The sequence below is a fragment of the Trichosurus vulpecula genome, chromosome 3 (assembly GCF_011100635.1).
Source record: "Trichosurus vulpecula isolate mTriVul1 chromosome 3, mTriVul1.pri, whole genome shotgun sequence".
Lineage (NCBI taxonomy): Eukaryota > Metazoa > Chordata > Mammalia > Diprotodontia > Phalangeridae > Trichosurus > Trichosurus vulpecula.
This window is the reverse complement of record NC_050575.1, coordinates 315435081-315451574: the sequence shown is the minus strand read 5'-3', so window position 1 is coordinate 315451574 and position 16494 is coordinate 315435081. Positions and strand designations below refer to the sequence as shown.

The following is a 16494-nucleotide window of genomic DNA, read 5'->3' as shown; positions in this document are numbered from 1 at the left end:
GATGAGTCTTCCTGAGTTCAAATCTGGTCTCAAATGCTTATTAGGTGTGTCACCCTGGGCAAGTCATTAAACCCTGTTTCCTTCAGCTCCTCATCTACAAAACGAGCTGGAGAAGGAAATGGCTAACCACTCCAGAATCTCTTCCAATAAAATCCCAAATGGGGTCATGAAGTCAGATATGACTGAAAATGTCTGAACAACAACTAAAGGAAGTGAGTATATTAGTCTGGAGAAGAGAAGATTGGAGGACAAGTGAGATTACCTTCCATCAGCTCTATATATCTTGTCTGCACCTAGTTATTTACATATTGTCCTCCCTCATTAGAATGCAAACCCCTCAAAGTCAGGGACTGTCTTTTACCTTTCTTTGTATCCCCAGTGTTTAGCGCATTTAGGCATTTACTAGATGTTTGCCGATGGATGTCGCACATTCCTTTAAGTATCAGAAGGGACTTCATGTAGAAGAGAAATTAGATTTGAGATTATGTAGTGCTAAAGGATTTTTAGAAATCTGGTCCCACTCAAGCCCAGACAAAGCTGAGTTTCAAGCTCAAGACTTCGAATTCCAAATCTAAGGCTCTTTCCACTGATTTGTACTGATGTGGTTTGTTGTAGAGTATTGTTTGCAAAAACCTGCCTGTGCCTCATATTTTCATTGAATGGCCGCATGGAGTTGCCACTGAAAAGTATGTAATTCATTCTTATGTGCCTAGCATATAGCAAGTACTAAGTCAGTCCTTCCTTCCTTCCTTCCTGAATCAGAGGTTATCAATGTCATTTAGACTGCTTTTATTTCAGTAATAAAGCTGTCAATGATTTTTTCCCTAATCATTCAGTGTCTTCTCTTTTAGTTATCTTGAGAATTCATCTCCTAACATCCTTGAAATTTTGCCACATCCAGCATAGATTTCCTTTGGGTATTTTCAGTTAAGTCCTTTTCCTTTTCCTCTTCCTCTTCATTAGTGCCATTTCCACTTCCTCACACGTATACTACATTGGGGACAAAGATGCTGGAAATCAGATGTGGTGGTTCAACTATTATTGGAGAAAATGGTTTGTTATAGAGATGCTGATAGATGTCATACTTTTTGCCCAATGTCCACCTCGCAGTTTCATCTTAAGAGATTTTGGCTTAGTTGTGTTTCATACCAAACATTCTGTAAACTCATTCTTTACCTAAGAAGGACTTGTTTTTGTTGTTTGTCCTTTGTTGTCTAAGAGGACGAATGGCATCATGAAGGCGATGTCTTGACTTTTGAGTGAATTGGATTTAAGTGAAGCGGAGTTGCACAAAGTTGTTGGCCTCACTCTCTCCTCTCCAGTCATCGAAGACCAGTGGCAAGACAAAAGTTAAAAAGACTGGCGATGGCCTGGGATGCAGTGGATGGCCTTGGCCTTTCTAAATTAAAATCTTTGCCAGGGTTAGTTTGTCTGAGGCAACACCCATTCAATGACTAAGGGCTAGGTAAGAATTGAGACAAAAGATGGCCTAATTTACCATCACAAAAATATCAGTCTGGAAGGGGAAGACCATCAAAGTTTCTGGCCAGAACAGAAAACAATTGCTATTTACACTCATTCTAAGCCATCAAAATCTAAACAAGGAGGCAAAAAGGCTTGAGCTGGGGCTATTATTGGCCATTTCAAGAAAACCAGAGTGATTTTGGTTTAAAGGCATAGTCAAGTAGTTCCATCTGAAACACAATGGGCTGGTCCAGAGATTCATTGGACATCTTTAAAAACATTTGTTTTTTTAAAAAGCCTATTTTTTCCAGAGCTATATTTCAAGAAATCATAAGTAAAAATTGCACTGGAAAAAGGTAAATTGTCCCAGCTTTTCCAAGAAAATCTAGGCTTCCAAATGCCCAAACAGCTAACAAACTATAAGAAACCAAAAACTATAGTCCTACAAACAGAGCACCAACATGTAAGGATGTGGTGCCCCAAGTAAAAAGAAAGAGACCACATGCTGTGGAGGACTGTAATTGTGTGTGGCTGCAAGGAAGGCAGAACAGACATCTCTAGACTCATCTTCTCTCACCCTTCTCCAAGAGAGACTTTCATTATGGGCATGTGCTTTTATTTTTCAGAGCTAGTTCTGGAGGTCTGTAAGCCCTCACTTCTTCTGAGGTCGCATAATGCAAGAAGAGCTTGGTCAGCACTCTTCTGGCCTGTTGTCTAGTCTGTGATCAATCGCAAGCACTCTTCTCTGCCCTGGAACTGTGACCAGAGCCCCTGTACCCCACCTGTACAATGTGGATAATAATAATACCTATCTCCATGGGGAGACTGAATTGGCCATGGCTTCTAGAACTCTGCTTGAAGATGTCCAAGGCAGAGGTGCCCACCACCACTCCATTACCTTACCGTGACAAATCAACTCAGGTCAATAGCACTTATTTATTAAGCGCTCACTAGTAGGTCCTAGTGAGCTCTCTGAATACAAAGAAAAGCAAAGACAGTCTCTGACTTCAAGGAGCACACAATCTAATGGGGGGGTGGAGAGACAACATGAGAACAATTATATACAAAAAGTACATAAAAAAGTCTTGGTGCAGTTTTGAGCTTTAAAGCATTGTTAAGGCTTAAAAATGCATTAGGACTTTTGGGACACCCTGTATAGTACCGTCAATGAGTACCTACTATGTGCGGGGACTGTGCTAAGTGCTGGTGATGGAGTACAGTCTCTGAGAACCCCTTTGAACTCACCTTGAGTCTTCCCACTTGATCTGGCTTTTCATGCCCAGTTAACCTAGCCTTGCCCTCCAAGGGTTGCTTCCTGCCCTTGATCCTATCAAATTATCTATACTCAAATCTGTTACCCTAGCTCTCCATTGTCTGTCATCTCCAGGTAGCCTTCAGCTATTTCCCACCCTTAATCCCATTCCTGGATTCTGACCTCACCCCACTCCCCCAGTCACCCCAGTCCCATCAAGATCCTCCCGCTGCCCCTTCCTCCCATCACCCCAGACTACTTGACCACCCTAGATCCCTCCCACAATCTCCCTGGATGTAAGTCTCATCTTGCTTCCATGAAGATGCTCAGATTCAATCTACCTCAGACTCAACCTTGGCTAAGATTGTTCTGGCCAGCTTGTCAATATTAGTGTCACAAATGCTCAGATTCTTTAAGACTCTACCCAATATGGTGAATCTTTAATAAACTTTGTTTTAATAATCAAACATAATAAACTTTGGCTGTAAGAAGGCATGAGTCGAATTCATTCAGCAGGACCCAGAGTATATTTTGGGGTCCCAAGCACCCCTAAAACCTCAACACTTTCTAAAAAAACCTCAACACTGGGAATACAAAGCAAAACAAAAGACAGTTCCTACTTTCAAAGAGCTCATGGTCTAAACCTGTTGTGGGACTTGTTCTGTTCCCCACCTCCACCACACCATCCCCAGTACCACCCTTCCCTCTCAACTGAAGTTGCCCGAGGCACAGTTTTAGTTACTTAACTGCTCAGTCTATAAAGCTCCATCATCTGTTGAGCCCTATTTTCAAAAACATACATATATACACATTTATATGTATATGCATATGTGTCTGTATATGCACACACATTCATAAAATTGTTTATAAATATATGCGTATATTTATAAATAATATAAATGCACATACATATTACATATTAGCATTTTCCCTACATCTCTCTTTGCAAGGAAGTTGCCAAGCATCAAGGAGAATATGGACTTGGTTTGGAAGGTAGAGAACACTTTGCAACTTTCTTATTCTCTGCAACAAATGTTGATGTTTGATCTGCGGTTATTATCACGGTGGACTTTTTGCTCATGCTCACTCTGAGCACTGGCAAGGCAAGGGAACCAAAGGCCCCATGAAATTGTTAGAAACATACTCGCATTGTCTAGGAAAAAGCAAGACTCATTGGGAAGTCAGTAACGTTTTAATTATAATTTACATTTATTCCCCCTGAATAAATGGGTACCTCCCCTGAACAGAGTACAGGAGAAAGTACAAAGGACTCAGATGGATGCCAGTCCTTTAATAGACCCTCACCTTGAATCTCCCACCAGGCTCTTCATTGGCCAGATACAACCCCCTGACTGTGTATGTCATGCCCTCCTCAAATGGCTCGTTTAAGCATGCGTACAAGCCTCTGACCTTTCACCTGACCGACCTGAGGCCTGGTTTCTGCTAAAGCTGGGGTGGGGGAGGGGGGAAGTATATCTTCAGTTCCGCGGAAACAAGACTCCTCCTCCCATTTCTTACAAAATGATATCTTACTGCCTTAATGGAACCAATTCTTCCCGTTCCTTTATTTGCCTCTTCAGGGAGAACCTGTGAGTCATTCTTCCATTCAAATGCAGCTTTGCGAATATCTTTTGGTGTCATTTAAAGTGAGAATGTCAATATTAATATGATTCAGTTTCTCTAGAAGTATGGCAGCTTGTTGGTTGTAGGATGAGACTCTCTCGTTTAAAGTATCAACAGCTAGGTTAATATTTATAGACTTAAGAAAAACCCAACAGCTGTGTGATTCTTAGCCTCTCCTGTTGCCTTTTCCACCACTGTACACTTTCACTGGAGGAGCACCATCTGGGACTGAGGGTCACTCAAAATGATTTCTTCTTTCCGTGGATTGTCATGGTCAGTAAATTCATCACTTATGTGTCACTAATTGAATGACCTCGGACAAGTCACTTAACGTTACTGCGACTGTTTTCTCATCTTTAAAATGGGAGGGATTAGATGAGATGACCTCTTAGCTCTAGAGCTTGTAGTGATGGCCAGCTTACTGAGGATGAACTTTTCTGTATGTACCAAGTTGATGTTTATACAATAGACCCAGTCTGTTGATGAAACCATTTCTTTGGAGACATTTCTAGCATGGTAGAAGCTTCTAGAGCTTGTCCTTTGCTGACATGGCTTCCTGTTCATGGATGTGGCCCTAGGCATTACTAAAATTAACTTGGCATTTAGAAGGAAGGAAATAAGCATTTATTAAGCATCTATTACATGCCAGGCATTGTGCTAAGTACTTTATAAATATTATCTCCTTTAGACCTCTCGACAACCCTATGAGGCAGGTACTATTATTATCCCCATATTACTATTGAGAAAACTAAGATAGACAGAGGTTAAGTGACTTGCCCAGGGTCACACACCTCATCTGAGACTGGTTTCAAACTTGAGTCTTCCTGACTCCAGGCTCCCAGCTCTATCCATGGTACCACCTTGTTAAGAGAGTAAAGGAAGGTAAGATCATATTTAGTTGGGTGTGTAGTGGGAAGATCAGGATTACAGGATTTAAACCTGGGAGCAGGGATGTACTTGAGCCAGCCTGAATTGACTTAGGAGAGATGATTGTTAAAATTTTCAGTGTGAGTGTTTACTCCTCAGAAATGTGCAAATACTACAAATCAGGGCTTCATTTATTGTTTTGTTGATTGCTGAAACTTAAGAAAGTGATGGGGAAAATGTTAATGATGCAGATTAAACTTAAGAGTGTGTTTTATGTACTCACACACACACAAAACCTGGTTGTTAAATATTTACAAAGCACACCCTTGCCTGGGAAGCACCTTAGGGTCCTAGATCAGGGATCCATGAAATTATTTTTAAAAGAAGTATTTTAATAAATTTGTTTCAATGCAATTGATTTATTTTATAGTCCTATGTATTTTATTTTATTTTTCTGATCACCTGACTGCCAAAATGATTCATCTCATAAAAAAGATTAAAAACCCATGATCTAGTCCATCCCCTTCATTTTTCTCTTTTTAAATAATTCTATTATATTTTTATTTTCTCTTAATAGTATTTTAGGTTTTTTTCCAATCTGTAATATTTTGAGTTCCAAATTTTTCTCCCTCCCTCCCTTCCCTCCTCCCTTCCCAAGACAGCAAGCAATCTGATATAGGTTATACATGTACAATCATGTTAAACATATTTCCACATTAGTCATGTTGCAAAAGAAGAATCAGAACAAAAGGGAAAAACCATGAGAAAGAAAAAAAAACAAAAAAATAAAAACAGTTTGCTTCCACCTGTATTAAGACTCCATTGTTCCTTCTCTGGATATGGTTAGCATTTTCCATCATGAGTCTTTTCGAATTGTCTTGGATCATCACAGCGCTGAGAAGAGCTAAGTCTATCATAGTTAATCATCGCACAATGTTGCTGTTGCTGTGTACAGTGTTGTCCTGGTTCTGTTCACTTCACTCAGCATCAGTTCATATAAATCTTTCCAGGTTTTTCTGAAATCCATCTGCTCATCATTTCTTATAGCACAATAGTATTCCATTATATTCATATACTACAACTTGTTCAGCCATTCCCCAACTGATGGACATCCCCTCAATTTCCAATTCTTTTCCACCACAAAAAGAGCTGCTATAAATATTTTTGTACATGTGGGTTCTTTTCCATTTTTATGATCTCTTAAGGATACAAACTTAGTAGTGGTACTGCTGAATCAAAGGGTATACACAGTTTGGTTGCCCTTTGGGCATAGTTCCAAATTGCTCTCCAGAATGTCAACCCCTTCCTTTTGCAAATGAGAAGTCTGTGCCCCAGAAAGGCTTAATGATGATGAGAAAAACAATTACAACAGCTAGCATTTTAAGGGTTTTTTTTAAGGTTTGCAAAGCACTTCACATATGTTATCTCATTTGATTCTTTTTTGATTCTCATTTGGTTCTTACAATACCTTACAGCACCTGTGAGGCAGGTGATAACCTCATTGTTACAGATTTGGAAATTGTCTTGCCCAGGGTCATATAGGTAGTGAGTGCCTGGGATGTGAACCTTGGCCCTCTACTTGGGCTCTTTCTACTATACCAGGCTAATTTTTATTTATTTCTTAGCAGTTGGGAATTGAGATGGTACACAGATAGGATAACCAAAGGAAACATTAGATCAGAGGCAACTGCTGCCGATGGTGGCTCTGTTGGCATTGATCAGGAAAGTGCGCTGTCATCACTCACCTTCATCTTTTCCAGGCCTTTGAGGCTCCTATCCAGGTTAGCTCTAACAGAGCCATCATTTTGTCATTCAGTTTTTCATGTGTTTTAGGGCTCACCTCCTCAATCAAATTGTAAATTCCTTGAGGACAATGATGTTGTCTTAAGCGTCCATGTTAGGTGGGCATGGAGAGATCCCCTGCCAAAAAATAGCTCATCTATTTGCTAATGCATGAAATTCCTTTAACATGGATTAAAGACTTATCTTCTACAATTATAAAGTAGGCTTAATATGAGATTGCCAGATGGGATGGCCAGGACCACTAAAAGGCAACCTCTACCTACAGCTACCATGTTAATCTTCTTAAAACACAATGTATATCCTGCTCTCCTTTGCTCCTCAATCTAAAAGGTTCTCTGCCAAAAAATGTCTACTGCATTACATAAAATCGTTCTGCCTCCACGCTTTAGAGTGGATTCTATAGCTACTCTGGAAGTTAGGATAGTGGTAATGGGAGATCTCTAAGTGAAGGCAATCAGGAGAAGCTATAGATTTAGAGGCTAAAAATGTACATGTGCCCATAAACCAATGAGTGCCTAGAGACTGGTTTTGGCTAGAATCAGCCCTATGCCCAGATATATGCACATACTGAATACCCCAACATGACATTTCTATTAGAATTCTCAATCCTATGTCCTGTCATGCCCAGAAAACACGGTTTGTACTTAATGCAATGACTAGTAAGGACTACAGTGACATTTTAGGAATGTTTACTCTATCCATATGCTGTCCAAATTTATCACCCAATCCAGATCCTGGTAGCCATTTTTTATTGACGCCCCCCCCCCCCCCAGAACATCCATCTTCCTTCCTCAATGAATTCAGTCCCTGGCTCACATCTTTCTCTACCAACACCTGCATTAACACTAGGGGACTTAAACACATACATTGATGCTCCTTCAAATGCCCTGAATTCCCGGTTCCTCAAATTTACTCTTATCCTATAACCTACATCTCTAGTCCACTATAGCCCACAGAGATGGTAATACCCCCAAACTTGCCATCACCTGTAAGAGTTACACTTCCATCTCATGAATTCAGAAATTCCTTTATCTGTCATCTGTTATCATCTGTCCTTTCATGTGCCTTACAAACCCAAAGTCTGTCCTTTTTCTTCCTTGTTACTTTCATTCCCTACACCCCTCAATTTCTTCCCCAGGCCATCGACCCTAACAAGTTACATGCCCCTCTCTTCCCTATCTCAACCCCATGAAGAACTAGACCACTCCAACAGCCTCCTAGGAGCTCCTTGCCTCCAGAGTACGTGTCTCTAGTCCACCCTGCTGGCCACTGCAAGACTGATCTTCCTCATGTGTTGCTTACTTCTCAGTTCTCTGATCGAGAACCCACAAAGCCTAACTTTCTCCGCATAGATTCCACAGTTTCTACCAAAGTTGGGGAGAATAGCAAAGTACAAAATCTCCAGCAGTACAGAATTCAGAATCAGGTGAAATGCGATACCCACCAGGTTAGAATGAATGTGCCCATAGACTGACAAGTTGGAATTTTGTCTAGTGCATCATGTCACTCACCTGGTACCCAACCTTTAATTCTTGAGATTTCAACTCTGCCTTCTACCAGCCTTACTTGGCTTTGTGCCTCTGGTTTTGACCCACCCTCCTTTTTTGGACTCTGCAGTGGATTTGACCTCATTCCACGATATGACCTGGACTACTTCTTCAGACATCACTATGGCCTCTGTATGAGTAATGTCTGACTATTCCTTGCTCATTAGAAGATTCTGCCCCACATTCTTGTCCTACAGACTGCCCTGAAATGTCCTAGCTGAAACTTATTCCCTACCTTGAGAAGACCTGGTCAAGACCATGGATGTTATGGAGCTATAGTCCCTTGCCTGAGACCCCTGGGGGGAAACAGTGCATGGTCTGGATTTCAGGTATTGAAAAGAACATTGGATTAAGTCCTGCCTCAGATACTTTTTAGCTATGTGACCCTGGACAAGTCCTTCAAATCTCATCTTCTTCATACGCAAAATGGAGATTCTAACTGCATCTCCCTCACGGGATCATTATAAAGCTTAAATGAGAAAATACAACTGAAGTGCTACAAAAGCAGTAGTTATTATTATTATTGTTATCATTAAAATCCTAGCCACCGTGTGGGTTTGAGTCCTAGGTCTGCCACTTAGTGACTTTGAGATCCTGGCAAGTCAATTAACCTCTATGATCCACAATTTCCTCAACTACAAAATGAGGGTTAGACTACGTGGCTTTTAAGTTTCCTCTTGGTTCTGTCTATAATGATTTGAGCTCCTCTGTTCTTCGGAAACTTTCTTTCATAGACTGGCTCTACAGACTCTGGCGTCCCATACCAGAGGTCTCCCATGGGGCTTGGAGTTATACTTTAAAAGCAAAACCCCACTTCTCTCTCAATTCCTGGTTGGCTCACAGTGATTTGTTACCACTTGCATCCTCTTTCCCCCAGTGCCTGGGTGGTCTTTTTCATGATAACAGCAACACATCCTGTCTGCTAAATCCCAGGGATTGGGGGGAAGATGGAAGGGAGAGGGAAGAATGAGATGACGCTTCTTTTTCTCTCTCTCTCTGGTGACTTTTCTTTCTCTGATGAACAGCTGAGCAAAATTATTCAAGTTCCCTGGGGCTACTTCCTTAAACATCTAGAAAAGGGAGGAGGGAAGAATCTCAGGACCAGCTGCATGCTGGGAAGAAAAAGATCTGTCATCCCCATACACAAATTATTCCCTAACTGCTTGATATGTGTTTTGCTTCCCTAACTAATTTTTTTTCACTTTCATGAGAGCAGAGATTATGTTTTATGATTGGCAGAATTATACCATGAGAAGCTCATGGAGCAGGAATTAGAAAATTGTACTTTTAGCCCTAGTACTACCATTGACCCACCTCCGTGTGACTTTGGCTAAGATTTGGGAACAGACTGGTGCCATTGGTAAATTCCAGGAACTGGGGTCTGGGATCCTTTCTAACTCCAGATCTACGTCCTTATGATAGGTGAGAGACGACTAGGAAACAGTCTATGTGAAAAGTACCTGGAGACGGAGGCAAAGAAGTGGTACAGTGGGTAGATAGAGCCTAGAGTCAGGAAGACTTGAACTCAAAACTTGTCTCAGTAACCCTAAGCAAGTCATTTAATTTCTCTGGGCCTCAGTTTCCTTATCTCTAAAATGGGGATAATAATACCTATTTCCCACCATTGTTATGAGGATAGAGTGAGATAATTGCAATTTACTTTGCAAACCTTAATTGTTTAGTCATGTATTTTGTGACCCCATTTGACTTTTTCTTGACAAAGATTGCCAGAGTGGTTTGCTGTTTCCTTCCCCAGCTCATTTTACAGATGAGGAAACTGAGGCAAACAGGGTTAAGTGACTTGCCTAGGGTCACACAACTAGTAAGGATCTGAGGCCAGATTTGAACTCAGGTCTTCCAGACTCCAAGCCAGGCACTCTATCCACTGTACCATCTAGCTTCCTAGCTAACCTTAAAGCACTAATCAAATGCTAACTATTATTGAAGGCATTGTGATATGGTGGGAAAAACTCAATATCTGGAGTTAGGAAGACCTGGGTTTGAAGCCTTCAGCTAGCTCTGAGAGCATGGTGTAAAGGCAATCAGTAAGTGAGAAGATCTCCACCCACCCACCTGAACAGGCTTCAGGTGGGGCTCCAGGTGGGGGCCTACGAAGGGAGGTCTGATTAGCTCTTGGCTCCTAAGTAGCCCCCAAACCTTTAGTTACTAGGTGATAAACCAATGTGGGCGTGAAGCCTCCAGGGCCCTAAGAGGAGTTGCTAAGACCAGATCCAATGGTATGCACCTAAGTTCTGGTCGATCAGATGACGTTCTAGTCAATCGAATGACGGCTAAGGACTGTATAAAAAGAGAGAACAGAGTTTGGAGCGGAGGAGGTGGAAGTAGAACCAGCAGACCCCGGAGAGGTAGAACCTGGAGCCGTAGAACCTGGAGCAGTGGAAGAAGCTGAAGCAGCAGGCACTGAAGAAACCCAGAAGCTGAAAGAGCAGCGGAGGCTGGAGAAACTGAGGATTAGGAGGAGCAGAAACTGAGAATTGACCCGAAAACCAGCTTCTGGAGCATACAGACCAGAAAGTGCTGAGCAGGGACTTGGGACACGTGAGTGATCTTCTTACAGGAGGGCCCTAGCATTGGGGGGAAGCACAAGTATGGTTTGGCTTGCTGCCATATTTTTCTGTAACCTCCTAGTTACTATTGTGAGGTGGGCTTATTGGATCTGGAAGGTTTTGGCCAAGATATTGGATTGGGGACATTGGTCTTTGGGTCTGGCACTTTGGAGCTTGAATAAATGTTCTAATTCCTCTGCCTTCTACTTAGAGAATTCCTTATATTCTACCAATTTGAACCATTCGGGCATGCTCATGATCTTCGAAGTCATGAACTTGTCCTTAGTGATATACGTGGGCAGGTCACTTAACCTCCGTTTTCTCATCTCTAGAATGAGGGGGTTGGGCTTGATGATGCTTTAAATCCGAGATCCTCTTCTCTAAGATTACTTTCTATTTCATACTTTCTATTTCATTGGTATATATCTGGTGTGTAAGTATTTATTCACATGTCGTCACTCCCTCATTAAAATGTAAGTTCCTTGAGGACAGGGACCGATCTTGCCTTTTAAAAAAATATCTCCAGTGCTTAGCGCAGTGCTTGATAGCTATCAAACATTTAATAAATGCTTGGTGATCGATGATTAGGGCGGAGGAGAGGTTTGAAAGCCGGAACTAGGGCGATGACAGTAGGAAAGAAGAGAAGTGGGAGAGATTCTAAGGAATATTGTGCCGGTAAAAAATAGCAACTGACTGAATGTTGGGGTGACAGAGAGAAGGATGACCGATGGTGGGGGTTAGACTTGGTGACCTGTGAGGTCCCATACTTACAGCTCTAAATCCTATGACTCTGGTTATGGTGGGGAGGGGAGGGAGGAAGGGAGAGGAGAGAAAGTGTAGGATTAAGAGCCTGTGAATGTAACGTAGTAGAAAGAGCGTTCATCGACTCAGGACTCAAGATCTGAGCTCGTATCTTGTCTCTGACGTAAGCTTTGTGACTTGGGCGAGCAAGTCACTTCCCTGGGCCCCAGCTTCCTCATCTTGAGGTGGCGGAATTGGATGATTTCTGAGCTCCCAATCTGTGATCTTATGATCTTATATACATACATACACGTGTACATATGTGAATGTGTATGTGTGTAATTCATAGGTGGTGCAATAAGTCGTCACTCCCCTCCCCCCATGAATCATGCTCCTTGAGGGCAGGGACTGTTCATTTCTGTCCTCGTATCCCCAATACCTGAAACGCAGCAGGCACTAAATAAATGCTTGTTGCTCAATTAAGATGAAGGCCCCTTTCAGCTTTAACATTCTGGGAAGTCTCTCTCCCTCTCCAGACCGTCACTTCTCCCCCTCCGCCCCCCAACAAGCCCGGCACCTAGACAGCTGAGCTCAAAGAGTGGCGTTCAGCCCAGCTCAGTTCGTCTTCCCAAACCACTAGCCTTCTCCCGCGCCCCAGGAAAAAACGGAAAGCAAAGAAAAGATGCCTCAGATGACAATCCAAGGGGTGGATGTTCGGAGAGCGCCCGCCAGAGCCGCCACTCCAGCAGCTCAGCATTGTCTGCAAGGGAGGGGAGAAGCCCCGCCCACGTTCCTCCCTGGGGAGGGGGAGAGTGGGAAGAAAAGGGGGCGGGGAGGCGAGGGGCCGCCTAGCCAATGGGGCTGCAGAAGCCCGCGGCCAGCTGTGGCTGGATTGGAGCTGGGGGCTCCATCAATCAGGGGGGTGGAAGCGGGGGAGGGCGGTGGCCTGGTGGCTGGTGCGGTCCTCCCTCCTCCGTCTCCCCGAAGCTGCCCCGCGAGCCCTCCCGGGGACTGATGGGCTGGACCTGCCGGGGAGGCTACGGCTGCCGCGTGGACAGGACTGAAGTCCGCGGGGGCTGTCCCTCAGGGGTAGCTCCGCGCCCCCAAGGTTTCGCCTGCTAGCTCGGGGGCGCACGGTAAAGCGGTCTTTGATCCTTCCCCTTTGGCTGCCCTGGCAGCCCCGCTCGCTCTTCCCCTTCCTCTTGTCACGGTGCTGTGTGTGTCTGTGTCGGGCTGTATCAGTGTGTGTCTATCCGTGTTCCCGTGCGCGCGTGGATCTGGGCTCAGGTCCTTCCCGGTGGATCTCCTGCGCTCAGCCCCAACAAACCATCCCAGGTCCTCCCACTCGCAGCCAGCACCGAGATCTCTCTATCTTTCAAAGTTTAGCATCCCAGCTCCATCTTTGCAGGCACATCTCCGTCTCTCCTATTCTTTCTCCCCATCCCCAAATGCAAGGGAGCGGAGTATTGTGTAGCGCCGCTACTTGAGTGACCCTAGGCACTTCACTTCTCTTTTGGGGCCTCAGTTTCCTCATCTGTACATTGAGAAGGTTGGAGTATTTGACCTCTCCTTTAATCCAATTGGGTCTGAGTCTCCCCCATTGGGGATCTTCCTCTGAGGTCCCTAAAACTACACTTCCTTGGTAATAGTCTGGGTTCTTTCCCTTCTCAGTCTTCCAGTCGGGGCGGGAGTGGCAGGTGCTGTGAGCTGGGCTGCGGGGGACAGGGTGTTTAGTTTTGAAGTCAGAGGCCCTCGTTTTGAGTCCTGTTTTTCTCTACTCTTCATATTAGGTGTGTGGCCCTATTAACCACTTCCCCTTTCTGAATGTGTAAAATGAAGGAGCTGGGCTGGATGATTTCTAAGTCTGTATTTTCCCCTGCTCTAAGTTATTATGATCCCAGGCACAAGGTGGAATAAAAGATCTTGGGGGCAGCAAATTGAGCGTTTTTAGTTCTTCCTTAGAATTAGAATAGATTCCTTTAATTCCTTTAATCTTTTCCTTTCAACAGCCCTTAGAGGGAGGGAGTAACCCTAACTCTGCCATCCCGAGTTTCACTTTGGCCAAGCAGCTCTCATATCTGGATGGGGGAGTTAAGTCCCAGGCTGGTGAGAAGGAACAGTTAAGTGGCTTCTTTTAGAAGTGGAGGCAGGAAGGAGAGGGGATGATTCTCTTGTTCCTTTCTGCTCTTCTCAGCCTTTGCCTGTGTGCCTGACTTAGGCAAAATCTAATGAAGTGAAGATTCTTTGTTTTGTTTTGGTTGTCTTTTGCTAAGGTGAAGGAGAAGTCATTTTGTTCTCTGAAGCTTATCGCTCTTCTTGGTTTCCACTGTAGGCCCTGGTACCAGTTTCTCTATCCAGCCATGCTCTGAGGGTTAGAGGGTGCATAGGAAACATTGGGGAACAAAATGAGCATTCTAACTAGAGTCCTGGAACCTGGGTTCATATCTTAACTCTGCCACTAACAAGTCACTTAACTCTCTGGACTGCAGGTTCCTCACCTGCAAAGTTGTTCAGTCATGTCCAACTCTTCTTGACCCCCTAGACCATACTGTCCATGGGGTTTTCCTGGCAAAGATACTAGAGTGGTTTACCATTTCCTTTTCTAGTAGATTAAGGCAAACAGGAAAGTTAAGTGACTTGCCCAGGGTTACACAACTAGAAAGTATCTGAGGCTAGATTTGGATTCAGGTCTTCCTGACTCCAGGCCCAGTGCTCTAACCACTGCACCACCTAGCTGCCGCCACAAATATGTTTAATGAATATTGGCCAAACTCAATTGAATTGTGACTCTGAGCAAGGTAGAAGGCAGTGCAGTGTAGTAGGAAGAACACTATGTTTGGATTTGAATCCTGGCTCTGCCAGTAACTAGCTGTGTGACCTTGGGTAAGGCTGTTGCTTCTCTGAAACCATTTCTTCATCTATAAAATGAGGGGGTTGGACTAGATGACCTTCCAGATTTTTTTTTTATTAGGTGACTGATGCATTTACTTTACAAGGCACTTGGATGACAAGATGTTTATTCTGATATGTATGACTGGTGTGCATTGACCAAGGTACAGTCTGAACCACCAGAACTAGTGATGGATTAAGTCTAGAGGCCAGGATTCGAATTCAGCCCTGCTACTATTTCTGAGACGTTGGCTCAGTCACTTTGCCTCTATCTCCAAACCCTCTTCTCTTGTGCTCCTAATAGGTAATAGGCTAGTAGGGATGAAAAGAAAAACTGTCAAAGTCCAGAAGAAGTCTTCCCCCACTTTTAGTGTTGAAAAATTCAAATGTCATATGGCATTTTAAGAATGCTTCTGAAAAAGATACATATATAAGTGTATTAAGTATATCCCTGAGTATGTAGGTGTAAATACATACATACACACACACGTACATATATATATATAAGCTCATGTACATATATGTGTGTATACACACACACACACACACACACACACACACATATATATACATAGTGAGTATTAAGGGCAGTGGAAAATTCAGGATTTCCTCTTCTAGATCAAGTTCTATGACCTTGAGAGCAGGAAGACCAATTCTGAAGTGACATTTTGTCTACAAAAAGCTCCAAGCCAGAAGGGTCTTTGGAGTAACATCTTCATACCTGTGTGTGACAGGGATAAAACAACTTTGTATTTTTTTTCTTTGCTCTGGAGGTGGGAGGGGCAATGTTATATTATCATTTAGGTAGCTTATTACTGAATGACTATTATTTACACACCTCCACTAAAGCCCTTCTGATGCCTTGTCCTGAGGGTGGAGATGACCCTAGATTCTCAAAAGCTATTCTTTGTTGAACTTGAGCCTTGGGTGGTCCTACCAAGAAGGAAAGGCTTTGTGAGATTGTGTGGTTGCTATGGAAGGATCAGCCCATCTCTCTCTTCTCTACCCCTCTTTCCTATTTCTAGGTTCAGACCCCTCTGAGGACCATGGACTCTCTCTGGTGCCAGGCAGAACTCAGCTTTGCCAAAGTTCTCTGAGTCATTTGGCCTTCTAAGCAAACTGTACAGCATTAGCAAAAAGTAGTAGACAACTTTGCTAGGTGACAAGTACTACTACGAAATAGGATAGTCAGAACGAGGGGGAAAAGGGAAGAGCATTTAATACAATTTTATGGCACCAAAAGACAACGATTTGGAGCTTATTAGAAAGTAGTGCTAAATTGAAGGAATGCTTTTGGGTTAGAAATAGAATGGGATATATAATTCAATCAATCCCTAAACATTTCTTAGGCACCCATTGGGTGCTCAAGCTACAAAACCAAAAATGGAACTCCTTGCCTTCACATACCTTACTTTTAATCAAGGAAGACATTATTTATATGTGTTGGTATAGATACTAAAAATTACTACATATCTATATATGGAGGAATTTTACGTGTGTGTGTGTGTGTGTGTGTGTGTGTGTGTGTGTGTGTGTGTGTATATAGGCAGAGATACAGACAGAGAGAACTGGGTGGAGGGAGGCTCTAGGAAGATCAGAAAAAGCTTTGTGCAGAAGGTGGAACCTTCTTGAAGGAAACTTGTGATTCTGAGAGGTGGAGGTGAGGCAGGGGACATTCCATGAAGGGAGATGAAGACTTATGGTTGATTGCATTAATGAAATGAAATCTACTATGCAAAAA

General features: G+C 43.2%; 1 protein-coding gene across 1 annotated transcript in view; it reads left to right on the top strand.

Annotated features, from left to right (window-relative positions):
- Positions 1 to 12822: 12822 nt before the first annotated feature.
- The window catches only part of RASSF2 (Ras association domain family member 2), a 65860-nt gene continuing 62188 nt past the window's right edge, over positions 12823 to 16494 (top strand). Inside the window, exon 1 of the mRNA XM_036751007.1 lies at positions 12823 to 13000. The gene's annotated coding sequence lies outside the window, so the exon portion shown is untranslated. The remainder of the gene's footprint in view (positions 13001 to 16494) is intronic.